Here is a 20,202-nt window from a genome sequence, read left to right on the forward strand (position 1 = left end):
TGAGAGAAAACCTTCCTCTCTGACCAGCAAGCACTGTGGTCTGGCACTGCTGGTCCTTGAGGCAGACTCAGTTGCAGGAAGTGTGTAACAGTGCAGAGAGGATGAACATCCAGGTTCCTAGCTAGAGGACCAGAAAAGGGACCCCTTTAATGGAGAGTGTGGGTGAAGGGAATTGAACAAAGAAATGCTCTAAATCTGTATGTCAAGTCCCAGACCCATCACTGAGTTGCACATGCACAAAATTGACCTGGAAGCAGCCCAGAGAAGGTTTGGGAAACCAAACTACAGTGTAGATCATCTCTCAGGTCCCAGACCTAGGAAGCGCTCACATGCGGGCAGATTCGAATAGTTCAGCAAAGGCTTTGAAAACTAAACTGACATGGAAGCCGTGGCACACAAAGGGGCATCGGGCGTTAGACTCTGAATCTCATCAGATTGATTCCTTGCTAAAACAAAAACATCAACATTTTCCAGAGGATTTAAACAGGACCCAGAGACTGAAAACAAAACATTCAAAATGTCCAGGATATTATCTGATATTACTCAACATACAAAGAACCAGGGACAATCTCAACTACTTTCATGGGAATATAATCAACAGATTCCAATCCCAAGATGACCTAGATGTTGGAGATAACAGACAAAGACTCTAAAGCAATTATTGTATCCATACTTTACAAAGTAAGGGCAAACACTCCTGAAATGAAGGCAAAGAGTAAAATTTTCAGCAAATAAGTAAAAACTATAAGGAAGAATTAAAAGAATATTTTAGACCTCAAATCTTACACTAACTAAAATAAAAAGTCCCACAGAATGGTTTAATAGCAGAATGGAGATAAGTCAGAAGTCAAGGAATTTGAAAATGGATACATAGAAATTAGACACGGAAAATTTAAAAATATTTTAAACATATCAAAATCTTTGGCATGCAACTAACACAGCACTCATAGGAAAGTATAAAACATTAAATAAAAATATGAAATTTAAAACATTAAGATGTATTAATAAGAAAGATCTCAGATAAAAATATGATATTACACCTTAAGAAGCTAGAAAAAGAAGAATAAATTAATTCCAGAGCAAGCAGAAGAAAGGAAACAATAATCAATAGAAATCAATGAAGTTGAAAACAGAAAAACAAGGGAGGAAATCAATGAGACCAAAAGCTGGTTCTTTGAAAAGATGAACAAAATCCGAACTGAGCTGAGAGAGAGAAGACATGTTTGCCAATATCAACAACAAAAAAGATATCATGATAGACCCCAGTGACACTGACATTGAAAATAGAAGAGATACTATAAATAATTCTATGCCTATAAATTCAACAACTTTGATGAAAAGGATCAATTCTTTGAAAGATACAAATTACTAAGACTCATACAAGAAGAGATAGATAGCCTGAGTAGTTTTATGTATATTTAAAAAATAAAATTCATAGCTAAAAACCTCCTAACAAGGAAAACTTCAAGTCTAGATGATTTTACTGGTGAATTATTCCAAATATTTGAGGAAGAAATCATATCAATTCCACACGATCTCTACTCATCTATGAGGCCAGCATGCCTTGCATGCAGAATTAGGGAAGTCAAAACGAAGGAGAAAAAGGAGAGGAGGAGGAGCCTACAGCTTACTGTCCCTCACCAACACGGGCACAGAAATTCCTAACAATCTATGAATGACTGAAATCTAACTATAAATACAAAATATAACATATCACTACCAAAGCAGAGTGAGGAGAGTGGTTTATTCTGGAAATGCAAGGCTAGTTCAACATTCTAAAATCAATCAACATAGCTCACCACATTATATTAACAGACTAAAGGAAAATAAAAAGCATAAGATCATTTCAACAGGTGCAAAAAAGTGGACAAAATTCAACATTCAACATACATTCATGACAAAAACCCTAATGGATAAAAAGTACAAAAAAAAAAAAAAAGAGAACCTACTTAATGAAAGAGTGAATGCTTTTCCTCTAAGATCGGCAACAAGATAAGGCTGTTTATATTCATGATTCCTATTCAACAGCATACTGGACACTCTAGTCAGTGAAATAAAGCAAGAAAAAGACATAGAGACATATTGACTGGGAAGAAAGAAATAAAACTGCCTTTATTGACAGACCACATGATTACATAGAAAATCCCAAGAACTCTACAAAAAGCTCCTAGAACTAATTAGTGAGTTTAGCCTGGTTGCAAGGTGCGTGATCAGTATATAAAATCAAGTGTATTTCTGTCTCTAGTGCACTGAACAATTGGAAACAAAAATTTTACAAACTATCATTTTCAATAGTTGCCCTCTAATGAAATGCTTAGATATAAATCCAACAAAGTATAGACAGGCTGTGCATACTGAAAACTACAAAATGCTGACGAGAGAAATTAAAGACCTAGATCAATGGAGAGATATATCACGTTCATGGATTGGAAGACTCAGTATTGTTAAGATGTCAATTCTCACCAAATTAATCTACAGATCTATTGCGATCTCGATCAAAAGTATTTCAGATTTTCTTATAATATCAAAAACTGATTCTAAGATTTATACAGAATACAAAGTAATTAGAATAGCTCAAATAATTTTAAAAAAGAAGAAAAATGTTGGGAGACTGAAACCACCTGATTTTAACACTTACTATAAAGTTACAGTAGTCAAGAGAATGTCATACTGCTAAAAGAATAGACACAGACATCAGTGGAAGAGAGTAGAGCTAAGAAAGAGACCCACACTAATGTATGGTTAATTGATTTGATTTTTGACAAAGGTGTAAAGTCAATTTAATGGAGAATTGCCTTTTTCTGTAACTGATACTTAAAAAATTTGACAGCCATACATAAGACAATGAATGTTGACCTATACTTCACACTTAATACCAAAATTATCAAAATGAATTCTAGGCCAGAACGTAAAATGTAATACAATGAAACTTTTAGAAGAAAGCAGAGGAGGAAATGTTCATGATGCTGGTTTAGGCACAGAGCTCTTAGATATGACACGAAAAGCACAATCTGAAATGAAAAAGATGATAGATTGGACTTAATCAACATTCCAAATTTCGGCTCTGCAAGAGGAATTGTTGGAAAATGAAAAAACGGGACTGGGAGAAACATTTGCAAATCAAATATCTAACAAAGAACTTGTATCTGAAAATAACTCTCAAAACTGAAAACTAAGAAAACAAACAACCCAATTAAAAAATGAGCGAAAGAACAGTCACTTCACCAAAAAAGATACATGGATGGCAAATAAACATACAAAAGGATGCTCAACACCATTAGTCATTAGAGAAATGCACACGCGATACCATGGCACATCTATTAAAAGGGGTAAAATAAGAACAAACTGAGAATAGCAGTTGCTGGCAAGGGTAGAGCGATTGGAACTCTCATGTATTGCTGGTGGGAATGCAAAATGGTACAGCCACTTTAGAAAATCATTTGGCAGTTCTTTATAAATTTAAATATATACCTACCGTACGACCCAGCAATGGGAAGTGAAAAGTTATGTTCGCATAAAAACATGGAGGCAAATGTTCATTGCAGCATTGCTCACAATCACCGAAAACTAGAAGCAACCCATTATCCTTTCACTGGTAAATGAATAAACAGAATAGGTTCATCCAGACAATGGAATATTACTTAGCAATAAAAAGGAATGAACTACTGATACTTGGAATGACATAGATGACTTTCAATGCATTATCTAAATGAAAGAAGTCATTTTACACAGTCTGATTGCATTTACATGATGTTCTAGAAAAGTTAATACTATACGGATGGAAAACAGGTCAGGTGGGTTGGAGGTCGGGGAGTTTGGACCACAGAGTGGCAGCAGGAGCAGGTCTCGGAGTGAGGGAACTAATCTGCATCTGGATTATAGAGGTGATTTCATGAACCTATGTATTTTTCTTTTTTTCTTTTTTTTTTTTTTTTTAAAGATTTTATTTATTTATTTGACAGAGATAGAGACAGCCAGCGAGAGAGGGAACACAAGCAGGGGGGAGAGGGAGAGGAAGAAGCAGGCTCATAGCAGAGGAGCCTGACGTGGGGCTCGATCCCACAACGCTGGGATCACGCCCTGAGCCGAAGGCAGACGCTAAACCGCTGCGCCACCCAGGCGCCCCGAACCTATGTATTTTTCAAAACTTATATAGCTGTACATAAAAAAGTTAATTTTACTCGAAATGAGAAAATAATTCCAAGAATTATTCTCACAAATTCTCTAAGTTAAGCCCTTTAGGTATAAGACCAGACGCACTGGCTGTGATTCCTGGAGCACTCTGATAGAAACAAATACAGCAGAAGCCTACGACGTTTTGAGGGAACTCTAGCTCCAAAGGATCTCTAAGACCGGCTCGTGACAATCAAACCCCCAATCCCTAAGCCCACTCCATGTTTTACCGTAGATGGGAAATCCCAGCCACAGCCCCCAATGCTTCATCTTCAGCCTTCTAGTTCAAGGACTAGAAGCACGAGGACCTGTCTGCCTTTTCCATAAGTGGCAATGCTAAGGACCAAAGAAAATAGAAAAGTAAGCGAGCAAGCAATTACTAACTAGGGAAACACCTGGGACTGGAGGAATATAAAACAGATACAAGCACTCTGCTGAGTGTGGGCCAACTTGAAGCCTTCATACCAGGTGTTGAGCCAAGATCCGAAGGGCATCTTCATCTTCCTTGGCGTTTCCAAGTTTTCTCAAATTTCTACTGGATTTAAAAGGTCACCATTGGAAACGGGCTTATGCAGAAGAAAAGTCTTTAATCAGTTTAGGATTTTGAAAGCAGAATCTTTTTTTTTTTTTTCTGTTAAAGAGGAAGAGCTATTTGCAGTTGATGTTCATGGCTGTTCTCTTTGCAGTTCTCCTATTTTTATGAATTTTTCATCTATTACTTAGTGATCTTTCAGTATAGTTGGCCTGAGATGATACAGGCCAGCTTTTCCAGAGAACAAGAGTTCTGGAACTTGTGCTAACCCAGATCATGTTTTTGGCTGATAGCCACGTACTTGGGCAAATAAGAAGTCACTAGAAAGATGGATTATGAAGGAAACAGCCAGGGGAGAGAAACGTTCAGACTGCCTGTGGTTGCTGTAACCTGAAACCATCTTTGCCCTGAGGGATGCTCTGAGGGTGGAGCTCCTTCCAGGCTGACAGATGATGTGCGCAGATGTCAAGCGTTTGGCCATCCACCTCAGGTGAAGTTCAGCGCAGTTGCAGGCAACCATGACCTTGGCTTCTGCTCTCAGGTGCAGACATACGAAAAATGATGACTCGAGAACATTTTCAACTTTGAAAAGCTGTTTTCTGGTAAAAGGATAAATTTTGCAATAGGAATAGCACTGCACTGGCAGGGAATGGTTGCAGTAATTATTCTGCCCTGGCAGCTGAACTTCTGGAAAGTTCTCACAGTGGAATGGCTCCCACCAGCAGCAACACCGATTCAGCCAGTGTTGAGATAAGCAACAGTTCCCAGCTGCAGGGCAGTCCTTCTGCTACATTGTCCACTCTCCCTGAGAACGGATGCTACATGTTGTGGGGAAGATGCCCCTCATTTCAAGATAAAGGCATTGTGCTTGCTTGAGGCTTCCCAGAAGTTACTGGGGTGGTTTTAGCCTTCGCTGATGCAGAATGGCCACTTGTACAGTGCCTGAACCCACAAGGTCAATGGTCCTTGGTCTTTTGCTTGGAGGAACAGAAACTACCCCAGTCTCAGCTCGGGAGGCCTAATGCTCACAGACCATTGTGTCCAGGAGCAAATTCACTTGAGGACACGGTCCTAATCATGCGCAGAGAGCAGCGGTGTTCTGGCGGTCCTCACGCTAGCTCACTTCACCTATTCTTTTCAGGTAACACTTCTTTGCAAAGCCTAAGTCAATGTGAAAAGCAAGAGATCTGCACAGAGTAGTGACCGTCAAAGACAGACAAACTGAATTTCGCGCAGACTATGTGTGAGAAGCAATCGGATGATGAGTGCAAATGCAGGGCATCTTTATGGCCCTCAAACAAATCCTAAATCATTCACAAGAATTATTGCAACGCAGTTGATTGAATTGCTTCCATGCCATAAAAATGGAATGAGCGTATATACAGCAAATCTCTTTTCTTGCTATATAATTTTAATTACATTTTATGTCATCAGAGGTTACAGCTGCACAATATATGAATGTTGTAGTGTCGTCACCCGCACGCGCATACACCCTCCTTTCACAGGTGCATTGGCAATTCTGGGATACACGTGTGGTTATGGATGTGCATGACTATTGCATTTTTCTTCCATCCTCATATGAAGGGGATCTCAAACTTCTCACTATTATGCAGCTGCTCACTTAATGAAAAATGCAGCTGCCATGAGCGGGGGCACGTTGGTTCAGTTGACTAGCTCTTCTTGGCTAAATTAATTGAATTAGATGTTTAAATAGAGGTAATTTTCTCTTCACCAGACAAAATGATCAGACCTGAATCTAATGTCTTTCAATAAGTAAAAGAAACTTAAAAAAAAAAAAGAGGAGGAAATGGCCTTTGCTATTTTAGAAATACTTCAATTGTATCTTGATAATCTTAAGCCAAAGAAAATGTATTCCTTTATATTTTGTAAGAGTCTGTATTTTTTTCCTTTAATTGAACTTTTTTTTTTTAAAGATTTTTATTTTTATTTATTCGACAGAGATAGAGACAGCCAGCGAGAGAGGGAACACAAGCAGGGGGAGTGGGAGAGGAAGAAGCAGGCTCATAGCAGAGGAGCCTGACATGGGGCTCGATCCCATAATGCCGGGATCACGCCCTGAGCCAAAGGCAGACGCTTAACCGCTGTGCCACCCAGGCGCCCCCCTTTAATTGAACTTTTAAATAGGCAGGTAAATTAGCATAAGGTTATCCTAAGAGGAAAATTTATTTTTTTTTAAAGATTTTATTTATTTACTTGACAGAGAGAACACAAGCGGGGTGGAGGGGAGAGGGAGAAGCAGGCTCCCTGCTGAGCTGGGAGCCCAATTCGGGGCTTGATCCCAGGACCCCAAGATCATGACCTGAGCCGAAGGCAGAGGCTTAACTGACTGAGCCACCCAGGTGCTCCAAGAGGAAAAATTTTTGAGTAAGTATACATTTAGCAAAATAGAAATTCATTTTGGGGTCATAGTATCTCTAGTTTTTTTATGTCTATGTTTCACTTGTAAAGTGTGTGGGGAAGTGAAAATAATTTCCCTTTTATACGCCTCAGCCGAACTGAGATTTTTGTGAACAGTTAAGGTTAAAAGAGGTGATCAGATAATGCTAACGAGATAAAAAATATATACAGTGGCTAGATAGATTGTCCATAAAATTTTCATCTTTCATTTCATAGACAGGTGATGTCCAAGTTTGAACAACAGAAATTATAAGGGATTATAAATCTTAATTGATAAGTAAGATTTAAAATACGAAAGATTAAAAGCAATCCAGATACTACAAAAAGAAAAGAAGTAATGTCAACTATTATTTCTCTGGATTTGTATTATTGAAACCATCATCTTGGAAATTTGCATAATTTGCCTAATACAAGACAGCAATGTGGCAGAATATGAACTCTCACTGCTACAATAATTCTTGCCTTTAAAATCTTATATGATATTATAACTTTCAGAATATCATTCAAGAGTGTGAAATCATCATACACTTTGACTTTATAAAATAAAAGTGCTCTAAGATCGCTTCATTAAAACACTGATCAAAATGTCATCTCTTTATTATCTTAAACCAGGCACAAATACTCACATCCTTTTCGTTGCTGTTGTTACTTGAATAATGGAAGCTAAGTCTGATAACAGCTCAAACTCTTTGAAGTAATGGTTGGACTACTTACAATCAGGGAGGTCGTGAAAGTCTTTTTTTTTTTTATTTTACTTAACATTTGATTATGAAAAATTTTTTAAAATATAGAAAACGTCAAAGAATTTTACAGTGATCCCCCACATAGCCACCACTTGGATTCTACAATTAACACCTTAGGATGCTGGATTTATCATACTTCTATCCATCCAGCTAATCCCCTACCCATCTGGCAATCCATTTTATTTTTTGATGCATTTCAAGGAAGTTGCAGACATCAGTATACTTCCTCTCAAGTACTTCAGAATGCATAACATTAACTAGAGCTGTGAAAAATCTTTTAATAGCAAAAGACTTAAAGATCATATTGTCTGGAGAGGAAAATAACATCCTTGGATCCTTGAAAAAAATGATAAAGTTATAATTTCGGCACTTGGATGAATTTCAGTGTTTTATAGATAAAGCTCAGAAAAATAAAGACAAACTGATGATACAGTTTATTAATTTTTTAAAAAGATTTTATTTATTTATTTATTTTAGAGAGAGAGCGCACACACACATGAACGTGGGGGTGGGAGGCTGAGGGAGAGTCTTAAGCAGCCTCCACGCTGGACACAGATCCTGACGTGAGGCTCGATCTCATAACCCTGACATCACGACCTGAGCCAAAACCACCTGTGCTACCCAGGCGCCTCTGATGACACAGTTTGTGACCAAAAATCCTCTAAACTCCTAAAGTTTCACCAACAGGAAGAAGGCTTCCAAAGTTGTTCATCCACCAAGATGCATTTTCTCCAAAGCCCAGCTCCAACAGGGTGGCAGAGGTCTGCTCTCTCTCTCACTTTCACATAGTTTCTTCCTTGTTAAATGTGGCCAAATCCTGACAAAGCCAGGGGAACTAAAAGAGAGGTTTCTACCTGAAAAGGCAGAAAATCATTAACTGATGTGGCTGTTGCCTCAGCATTCTGGATAATCTGCTAACCAGCCAATGAACTCCCAAGAAAGTGAGAGGCTGCTCCAGGCTCCTTCTAGTAATTTCTAAGAATCCAAGAGCCGGAGAAGGTAGTGCTCTTAGCTCCTGCACTGCCCAAATGTAATGAAGATGTGGCCATGTGACAAGAATTTGTTGACTTGACCTCTCTGTATTCTAAACACATCAGGACCATTCTGCATGTAGGGGAAAATATTTAATAAGCTTTGAGAATGCTAAGAGGCAAGTCATCTTGATGTCAGTTTTGCTAATCGGTGTGTGACCTAACTGCATGCACAGAATTTTCTCAGTGGATTTAACATCCAATGAATTTCCCAGAAATCTAATTTTCATTCCTAGAGTTCCATTCAGTAGTGAGCTGTGACCACCTCCATTTCCTGTTGAAGAGGGTGTCACAGAATGGGTGTTTATTGGGTTTCCTTTTGCTTCATTAAGCTCCCTTTAACATATCATGACCAAACTATTTGTAACTTGGAGAAATGGTTATCAGTTTCTTGGGTGGTCCAGGAGATATTTCCACAGACTTCTAGGTGGGGGGGAGGGGTTAAAACAAAAGAAGTGATATCCTCATAAAATGTCTGTTTATTGACTTAGGTGTTTAAAGAAAAAGCAAAAGATCGAATCAAGAGAGATGCAGGGAGAAAGGGAAAAAAGAAAGAAAAGAAAGGAAAAGCTCACCTATAGTTTTTGTGTTTATACAAACACACACACACATACACGCTTTCTGAAAACTTATGAGTTCTTCAGAAATGACTTTGCAGGGATCTATTTCTGGAAACTCACGGAGCAGGGTAATAGTAGCCTAGTTCAATACAAATAGGTGGGTTGGGTGTGGGGGGTGCACGTCAGTCTACCATAGAATGATTCTTTTTTTTTTTCTTTTTTTTCTTTTTTTTAAAGATTTTATTTATTGGGCACCTGGTGGCTTAGTCGAGGTTAAGCATCTCCCTTCACCTCAGGTCATGATCCCAGGGTCCTGGGTTTGAGCCCTGCATTGGGCTCTCTGCTCAGCAGAGAGCCTGCTTCTCCCTCTGCCTCTGCCTGCTGCTCCCCCTGCTTGTGCTCTCTCTCTCCCTCTTTCTCTCTGTCGAATAAATATTTATTTATTTGTCAGAGAGAGAGAGACAGAGACAGAGAGCACAAGCAGGGGAGCAGCAGGCAAAGGGAGAAGCAGGCTCCCCGGTGAGCAAGGAGCCTGATGTGGGACTCGATCCCAGGGCCCTGGGATCATGACCTGAGCCGAAGGCAGACGCTTAAACGACTGAGCCACCCAGGTGTCCCCCATAGAATGATTCTTAAGAAACGTGAGGTCTGAAGTCAGACCACCTATTTAAAGCCTTACCCACCACCTGCCTACTGAATGATGTTTGGTGAAATAATTTGCCAAAACTCCTTGTCTATAAAATGAAGCTAATATTGGTGCCTCCCTCACAGAATTGTAGCAAAGTTTAAATGAAATCATCCATGTATAGTAGATTTCCTTGGATGCCTGCTCAGTAGATGTTCCCCATCTCTTCCTTGCTGATGGATCACAGCTCTGTTTGACGATGTGCAGAACCACAGGCTCAAGGTAGCTGACTGAGCTCTATCTCCCAGGCCCAGGGAGGCAAATGAAAATGATTTCTCTCCTTTAGCCAGAGCTAGACAGGAAGTGATTCCTTCTGTTGTTGCCTCTATGTTGGGATGTTGGGAGCTGTGGCAGCCATTCTGGAGCTGGGAGTTAGCTAGGGACAAAGTAACCCACTGAGAATGGCAGAGTAGAAAGGAGAGAAGAACCTGCGTGTCCAATGACATTGTTTAGCCGCTGAGTTATCCAAACCGGAAGTTTTACCTCTGGGCTTTCTGTAATCTGAGACAATAGCCTTGTTGTTTAAGCCATTCTAAAGGGGGATCTCTCTATAACTTTGCATCCGAAGCGTTCCAAGCAGACACGACATTCAGGGCACAGTAACCCTGCAGTTACAAAGCACAGCCAGTGCAATGCGCGTCAGACTTGAGATGCAGCCTAGGGCCAGCTCCTTGGCCAGAGATCGGTTTTGTTGACTGTTGCTCGTTACTGCTGTTGGCGTCGGTTCTCTCACTCTCTGGACTCTTGACCTTGCTGCCTGGGCCTGTGGTACTGACTGGATTCTTTCCACCTGGGCTGACTTTACCTATAAACAGTCTTCCCTGCCTGTGTACTTCCCCGCGGTGTCACTGTTGGACCTATTCCCTGTCCCCCAGCCCAGCATTCTTCCCCTTACCTAGATACCTAGAGTTCCTTCCAGAACAGTCCTGCCCTCCTCCCAAGCCCATGCTGTCTGCACCGGCTTTGCCTGCTCCACTCACGTCTGAGCAAGACCAAAGGGCAGCATTACATTCTTGAACCACACGGGGGACTTCTTTCTGAACTAAGCATGAGTATGGGGAGCTAAGGACTGACCCCCATACCCCCAGGACTCATAGGCTCTAGAACAATGGTTCTCAACCAGGGGGGAAGGAAGGCCGCTTTGTCCCTGAGGGGACATTCGGCAACGTCCAGAGATGTGTTGGTTGTTACAGCTGGGGGGTGCTCCCCGCATCTGGTGGGTCGAGGCCGGGGAGACTGCTAAACAGCCCACACGCCAAAGATCCGCACTCCCGGACACACGCTCATCTGATCCAAAATAGCAATCATGCTGAGAAGCCCCGCTGTAAAAAATGTGGACATTTAAAAAGGCACCATGTTCCAAGGCTTTCTTAGCTTTGCGGCATCCCCGCCTTCTTTCTCCAGCAGCGGCACCCCTACACCTTTCTGCTGAATTCCTCCTTTGTATTCTGTGTGGTTCAGACCCGAGAGGAGGCCTCCAGCACTCGGATGTTACTTCTCTGCCGTGCTTCCTCTGGACCCTTCTGGTTTTTGAAAAAGGACTGTATGAATAATGAAAGCTTACTTTGGGGACAAGAGCTTTTGATCTTCGGACCGTTTCCTGCTTCCTGGAGAATTTTGCACACTTCTTCCTCCTCTCGGGCATAATTCTAAAACCATATAAGCCAGTCCTCGGTCAAAGTCTCTTTGTAATGTTAGTAGATTGTAGCCTTAGGAAACTAGACCGTATCTTAGATTGATGCCACTCCTGGTAAGGTTCCAATTTGCAGTCTGCTCAGCTTTTGCAGAAACCTAACATCTTAACAGCGAGGTTGGCCTTCATCCATCATTTCCTGAAACTTTATTTTTGTAGAATTTCCTCTCAGGATGGTAGATTATCATACATTCTGGGGCAAAAGGTGAGAGAGGAGAGTCCATCACTGATAGAAAAAGGAAATAGCGGGTCTGATCTTTACAGGGTAAAATGAAAGTTTGAATCAGGCCATTAAATTCTTTGGATTAACTCAGACCTCCAAGTTTATTGAGTGACCTCCAAGTCTTGAAACTTCTTAGCTATGAAAGATGAGAGGTTACTGACCCCCAAACAAGGAGAAATGCCAGCCTGCACCACGAAAGATGTTGGGGCTGTGGGACCAGAAAGTCAAAATTGGGGGCTTAAATTTTATGTTCCATAAAATGGGGAGCTCCTTCCATAACTATGACCTCAGATCTTACAGTGATTTAAAATTGCTCAGGAGATTTCACCCACACTGTGATTTCAATTGCTCCTCATCACCGCGACCCTGTGTGGTCGGCACCTCAAGTGTTATTATTACCACATTGGGCCAGGAGAAGAAATGAGAAGCTGTAAAGGTTATGTGACTTACTTAAGAAAAAACCAACTTAAAGTCATATTAACTCACCGAGAGATACATGACTTTTGAATGTACCCAAATATTTCAGATCTTCCTCAGGACGGTTAAGATTTAAGACAATCTGGACTTTATCCTAATATGTTCCTTTATCAGATATCAAGTCCTAATTTTTTATTCAGAATATGGAGTCCCTGAAATGTTGACCTGGAGTGGCCAAGCAGGAATTTATTTATTTATCCTCCACTGAGGGATTTAGCCCCCTTTGATTATTTTGGATTTGTTATGTGTGAAGTTTTGTACAGGGGGCCGGAGAGGGAGGGGGACAACCATACGGAAGATAGTCTCCTAGAGGAGTCAGGTAAGCCACCAGCTGTCACGTAGGCAAAAGGGCTTGAAAGGGGCAGAAAGCCACAGTTTTGGAGCCAGGGTGGAAGGAGCAATTCAGTTGTCTGTGAGAGAACAGGCAAGACTTTGGGGAAGAAGCTAGCTCATAAGATGGGCCTTTGAAGAGCAAGGTCCAGGGCGCCTGGGTGGCTCAGTTGGATAAGGGACTCCCTTCGGCTCAGGTCATGATCCTGGAGTTCCAGGATCGAGTCCCACATCAGGCTCCTTGCTCAGCAGGGAGTCTGCTTTTCCCTTGACCCTCCCCCCCTCATGCTCTCTCTCTCAAAGAAATAAATGAAATCTTTTTTTTTTTTTAAAGAAAGAGCAAGATCCAGAAATCAGAGAAGAGAAAGTACATTATAGAGAAGGAAGAAATACTCACTTTAGACTCTTAACATTCTGGGTGAAGCTTTAGGCAACGTTTGAAGTGTAGCACCGGCACGGGGCTCTCAATTCCTTGTGTGACAGCATCGGAGGCTGTCCCTCTGCTGGCTTATTAACACAAGGGAAGCATTTTGTCTCTTTCCCTTCTCAGAAATGAACATGCCATTTAGTTAAGGGCACAGACTAGATGGAACATTTACAAAGGCAAGTTATCTCATTTCTTATTTCAGTTTACAAAGTCAGTGCAGCCTCGATCACTGCCTTCTCTGCATCTTCTCCTTGTACAACTTGGTCAAAGGACATACAGATGGATAGAAGTATGGATAGCTACAGATACAGATGATGGAGAGATAGGTGTGTGTTATCTATGCACACCCATTGTTTTTTCCTATGGACCAGGCACTATGAACATATAATTAATCTTCACAGATCTGTGAGTTAGGTGGAAATACTATTCCTATTTTATAGTTAAGGAAACTGAGATTCATTGAACTAGAGTAATATGTTCAAAATCACACAAATATGAAGTGAGACATACAGGGTCGAGAAGTGTCTGTTTTGCTCAGAACCCCCTACTCTCTCTACTACACTCTCCTGCCTCTGACTAGTTGTGCGAAAGAGAATTCACACTGTGGCAGGATTGCTCGTTGTTCCACAGCTCTGTTCTCCTTTCTTCCTTCAAGCGAGAGAACCGCCTCCCTCCCACCACCATCAGTTTCCGCAGAGCACACGGCCTCCCAGCTGTGGCTTCCATCTCTAAGCTTGCCTCGTCGCTAGGTGCGACCTTGTGATTTGGTTCTCCCCAAGAGAACAGAAGCGAAGGTGACTGTGAGCCATCTGGGCATCACATCCTAAGATGGGGGTTACCTGCTCTCCACTTTCTTTTTTCTTCTGTGGCCGGGAACGTGGGCACGGTGCTGGTGGTCTTCCTCAAGATAGCCGACCAGCCAGCTGGAAAGAATGTGGGTACTTGGACAATTTGGTGGAGGGCAGCTTGGACCACCCACCTACCTCTGGGCAGTCAGTGAGAGAGAAACTTCTATTCTTCTATTTAAGCCACTGTAATGTTTTGGTCTCTTAAATTATTCCCTAACTAATATAATTTCCCTGATGTAAGAACACTATTCAAAATCTCTTAGGGTGTCACAGCCATCCCATTCCAGATATATAAAAAAGGTCCAAGGTGATGGGTTACCATTTAAGACCCCTTGACAAAGGCCTATTTGCCTTCTGGTATCACCAGGCTTCATCCCTAAACCAGGTGCTCCTGGAGGTCCCTGGTGCTTTCAGGGCACACAGCCTTCAGCGGTCAGACCATGCCCTACACATACCTAACATCAAATGGTAGGAGACTGTAATCACTCTTGCACCCCAACTGCTAATCTCAGAAGATGTCTGCTTTCCCATCATTGAGCAGAATGGCTCAGATCACCGTTACATTTCCCTGCAGCCTTCTACTCAAATGTGTAGAGAAGGAAATGTGCCAAACAAAAGCAATCATTTTCATCCCCCCATTCCTTAATGTCACACTGATGGTATCATTTGTTAGCAGATCTCATGGACCTTGGCTTCTGAAGGATACCTGAGCAGATGAGATCCACTACCGGTTTGAACGAGGGCTTTTGAATTTTGCTTTAAAGCCCTAATGATCCCCTGTAGCCCTCACCAGGACACAGCAGAAGTCACACTCATGCAATGAAAGCAATAAGGCTGCTACAGGAGGCCCAGTGGAAGGAGCTTTACATGGAAAATGGAAGGCCCTGGACTGGCACTAACTGCTGATCCAGAAGACTATAAGCCATTCTAAAGGAAAGTCAGGCAAGTTGCTTAAGAGTGACTTGTTCTAAGAAAGCGTGTTGCTTGGTAGAGCTACTCTGTAATTAAAATCTAGCTTGTGCGTCCTAATCATCTTGGGCCTGCCGCTTTGCTCTATTTCTTGTCCAGACCATACCTCCGGCCCTGAATGAGAAGCTGGCTGGTATATTCCCCCTCACTGGTCTCCAGGAGGTCAGCTTGAGTGGATCGCAGCACATCTATCATCTCTAGACAATTAAAAATTAAACTACAAAAGGAAAGATTCATTATCTTTGGGAGTTACAGACTTCCTTGATCAACTGATGAAATCAACTAAAAAGGAATAAGGACGTTTGTAATGATTTTGCATATCTCAGGGCTATCCATAGAACCCACCCATGCATATCTGGATTCAAAGCTCACGCACCTAGGGCTGGTTGGTAGGAGTACATTTGCATGAAAGAGTATCATAATATTCAACACTGTCATCCACTAAGTTGGAAGTTCCTTCAGGACAAGAGTTACAATATGGTGACCTGGGACAGTCCTGCATAGTAGGTGTTTCATGAGATGTGTAGAGAACCAAATACCACAGGCTTGACTTTTCCATTTGGTCTAAAGAGATTTAGTCAAAATACCTTATTTTTAGAAATATTTAGAAAGGAGGTGACAGAGTGAGGAAAATGGTAGGGACTCAATGCCCAGGAATTCTCAATTCCATCCGTATGTAAATCATTTAACAGCTTATAAATGATTTAGCAGCTGGTCACTGGCCCCAGAATAAATCTTTTAATAGGCAAGAAGCCTGGCTCTTTTTCACTGTTAGAAGATCCAGCCTAAAATTCATGTCATACTTTGAGCTGTCTAATTTTGTTCACTAGCATAAAGATTCTTAACATGATTCAATTAAAAAAAATCACTACTGTTTTCTTGCCTTCTGTGACAGAGACTGCTAGCTGTTCCTGATACCCATTTTCTCCTGCCTTAGCAGACAATGTCAGGGTGCTGGCTGGACACATTCCAGTACAATATGCCATTTCCCAGCCACCTTTGCCGCTGGGTGTGGCTATCTCCCTAAATTCTGGTGAAGGGGTTGTAATTGATTGTGTAACAGTTAGGAATTGTCATTAAATACCGGTGGGAGAGAGTATCTCTTTTGTTCCTTTCCTCCTTTCTTCTGGTTGGAATGTAGACTTAAGAAAGAGCCATCCTGGATGCCTGTTGGAGAGCCAGAGTGCCCGCCATTGTGGAGCTGCCCCACTGGTCCTGAATGGTTTCAGGCTCCTTAATACCACCTCCACGTTTGGAGACTTGCTAGAAGGACTCTCAGCATTCAGCATAGAGTTGTGCTCGTGCCTAGGATTATTACAGCCGTGTAGTGAAGATACACAGGCTGATCATGGGAAAAAGAACACAGAAAGGGTCTGGAGGAATCCATATGCAGGCTTCCTTCTGCTCTCCCCTTCCCATGTGGGGTCACATAGGACTCACTCTTCCCCCACAGTGAGAATGTAGTAACATGTGTGAGATGTCTCTGCACAGGGAAGCTTGTCAGAGACTCAGTGCCCAGTGGGGAGCCGGTCACGTCAGGCACCCCTTGCCCAACACATACCAAAATTCCAAATTCTCAGAAGGAAAGTAAACAGATAGTTGAGGCCCAGTGTTCACCGGTATAAGATTCTAGATCTCAGTTTAAAAAGATAATAATAATCCACTAGTGTTCTCTCTCATTCTGTGGAAGAGATTGCTACTGTTCTCCAATATCAGCCTACTGTCAACTGGGGACAGCCAAGAGCCAAATTTCCAGGCGCCGGCTAAGGGCTGACCTTGCAAACAAGCCTTTCTCGGCGGAGCAGTTTCAGAGCTGCTGCTCTAACTCTTCCGCACATGGATGACCTACACTGACCTAAAAGAGAAATCAACTCTCCACTAGTTTACGCCAATGTTTCTCTCGGTTTCCTGTCTCTTGTAGCCTAATCTAATTCTAATACCCTTCCTTCTTCATGTCCTTGAAACCTAGGTAGAACTAAATCTTGGTGTCCGATTTAACAGTGGAGATGGGTACTCTCTGAGTAGCCAGTAAGCTCACCGAGATATGTTCATTTAAGAACGCATGTTTTCAGGGGTACCTGGGGGGCTCAGTCAGTTTAGCATCTGACTCTTGATTTTGGCTCAGGTCATGATCTCCGGGTCATGAGATCAAGCCCCAAGTTGGGCTCTGTGCTGGGCATGGAGCCTGCTTAAGATTCTCTCTTCTCCCTTTGCCCCTCCCCATCTCTGTCTCTTTTTTTAAAAAAACCCCAGCAAACCACATGTTTTCATAACTCCAAATTCTGCTTGACAACAGGCAGCATCAATTTACAAAAGAACCCGAGGTCCCCAAGATTCATTTGCAAACTGACTGCACCAATCAGCTCATGGAATAAAGCCAAGGTTAGTCTAAGGTGCAGTCGGAGAGACCAGGCTCTAGCCGAGAAGCTGTAACTTTCTTCTTACTTCTAGGAACCCTACAGAGGAAGGGATGAGGACCAGGTGCAGAGAGTGACTTGGGGATGTCATTGCTCTGATTCTTGTAGACCTGATAAATCACACAGCCTCTTTAACATTTCAGCTTCACTATGGTAGTTCGCATCGGGAAACACTGCACTTTGTAGATTTTCTGGTGAATTCACCCTCTAGAGGTTTGGGGTTTTAAAAATAGTTTTGTTTTTTTTTAATGGCTTGCTATTTGGAACGGGAGGAACTCTAACTCTTCCTCATTTTACAGAGGTAAAATGTAACATATCTCACAAGATTCAGCAAGTGAGCAAAAGTAGAAATAGAAATCGTCTTGATCCCCATCCACGTACCCATCTTGAATAATCCATCTCCTCAGATCATCTGCTCATTCAGAAAATTAGTAACCCTGGATCCTCTGTGAAAACAGATCTGGGCACAAGGACGGTCCCTAAACATTGGCTCACTTGCCGACTATACTGTCACTGACTCACTCTCCAGCTGCGGGGTGCTTTCTGAGGCAGGAAGAAAAGTTTTCTAGTAGAGGCGTGCGGATAAACAGAAGGCAGTTCACTCTATGACATTACATCTGCTTCTTGGGGTATTTTAAATGGTGCCCGTGGGAGACTCAAAATTATCCGGGGACACAGGAAGTAGCTCAGTACCTCTGTGTGATTATAACCACGGGGTTTCCCTTCCAGTCACCATTAGATACTTATCTGGCAACTTCTTTTTTTTTTAAGATTTTTTATTTATTTATGTGACAGAGACACAGCCAGCGAGAGAGGGAACACAGCAGGGGAGTGGGAGAGGAAGAAGCAGGCTCATAGCGGAGGAGCCTGATGTGGGGCTCGATCCCATAACGCCGGGATCACGCCCTGAGCCAAAGGCAGACGCCTAACCGCTGTGCCACCTTTTGAGGTACTTGTAAAATACTTGTTATTAACATTTCAGCCACTAATTCATTTGCATGTACACAAACAGTACTGCAGTTTTCACATGCTTATGTGAGCACTGGGTAAAGGTTACTTGGGGAAGCTAATATCTGTTCATCAAACTAAAAGACATTTCCCAGTTCCTGAATAACAACCCCTTCTAAAGACAAGTATATACTGAATGTGGAAACACTAGTCTTAAAATCAAATGACTCAGTGGGTTTTCTGGATATTATTTGGAACCAGTGCTGGGCATTTGCTTTCTGCCCACTTATTTGCCATGTCTGTGGGCTGACCAGAGTCTCAGGCAGCTTAATCACTAGGTGTAGAAAAACCATCAAATTGCTGAGGGCTGCTTTTTGTCACCTGATGGGAATGCTGAGCAAAGCGTGGAAGTCCATATGAGCACAGTCAAGGAGGAAAAGAAACACACATGCACACACACACGCTCACGGCCTGAAACACCAAAGAGATCATTCCCTATGCCTGGGAGCAGTGGGGATGGTGGGAAAGGCAGGGACTTGGGATAAACCTCAGATTAGCCATTCACCAGTGTGTCTGAACCCCAGATCTAGATAAGGGAAAGGCTAGCATTATCTGTCTAGTAGGGCTGTTGTGAGGATAAAAATGAGAATATTTATGCAGATATCCATGGCATGTTGCAGGGATACTAAGAGGGCTGTCTCACCCCTTCCATCCACTTCCCAGAGGAAAAAAAATGTTCTTACAGTTGAAGACATGATTAGATTCTTAAAAGTGTAAGAAACCAGCTACATAAATTGGGAGGCATATGTCAAGGTTCTGTGTGGTTTTTTTTTCCCAAATAGAAAAGAAATGCACACTTTTACATTTCCACAGACGATGACACCCCAGCCATTCTATCACTTTGCAGATGGCGTTCCATGAGCCTGCCAGCGACCATGTGTTTGCTCAGATGGGCATCTTCCAAAGCTTGTTGGTATCGAAGTTCTTTTTCTCTTTCAGTTTCTGACTTCTTGACCATGAAGTACTCACATGATTATGTATGGTTTCCTTCTTGCTAATGGTACTTTAAAAAAATAATAATAAAAGCAGGGGAGCCTGGGTGGCTCAGCCATTAAGTGTCTGCCTTTGGCTCAGGTCATGATCCCAGGGTCCTGGGATGGAGCCCCGCATCAGGCTCCCTGCTCAGTGGGAAGTCTGCTTCTCCCTCTCCCACTCCCCCTGCTTGTGTTCCTTCTCTCGCAGTGTCTCTGTCAAATAAATAAATCTTTAAAAAAAATAAATGAATAGAAGCAAAGGTATTTTTGCGAACCACCTGTCCCATCTCTCAGTGGCTTTGCCACGGGAACAGACCTGCCCATTTGTCTCTATCCCTCCCGATTCTCCTCTATCACTGCCTCTTCACTCACGAGTCCATTATTCCTGAGAAAGAGGAGTCCCCAGTGTTCCAGGCACACGGAAATAACTTTTCCCTAGAACAGTGTTTCTAAACTATGGAATATGATTTTAGATGATTTTAGGTGACACACAGATACTCCATTAAATGACATTTTATCCCATTCTGAGAAAACCATTTTCTTTTCAGTTCTCCTTTAGTCCTTCGGATTCCACGAAGGGGAGAGCCTCAGGGTTGCGCTATTCTGCTTGAACATTTCTCTAACGTTTCAGTCTTTGTTTGTAACAAAGGAAGAGCAGATCATGGGCTCAGGGTCTTGGGTGCATTAAGAATTT

The sequence above is a fragment of the Ailuropoda melanoleuca genome, chromosome 11 (genome assembly GCF_002007445.2).
Source record: "Ailuropoda melanoleuca isolate Jingjing chromosome 11, ASM200744v2, whole genome shotgun sequence".
Classification (NCBI taxonomy): domain Eukaryota; kingdom Metazoa; phylum Chordata; class Mammalia; order Carnivora; family Ursidae; genus Ailuropoda; species Ailuropoda melanoleuca.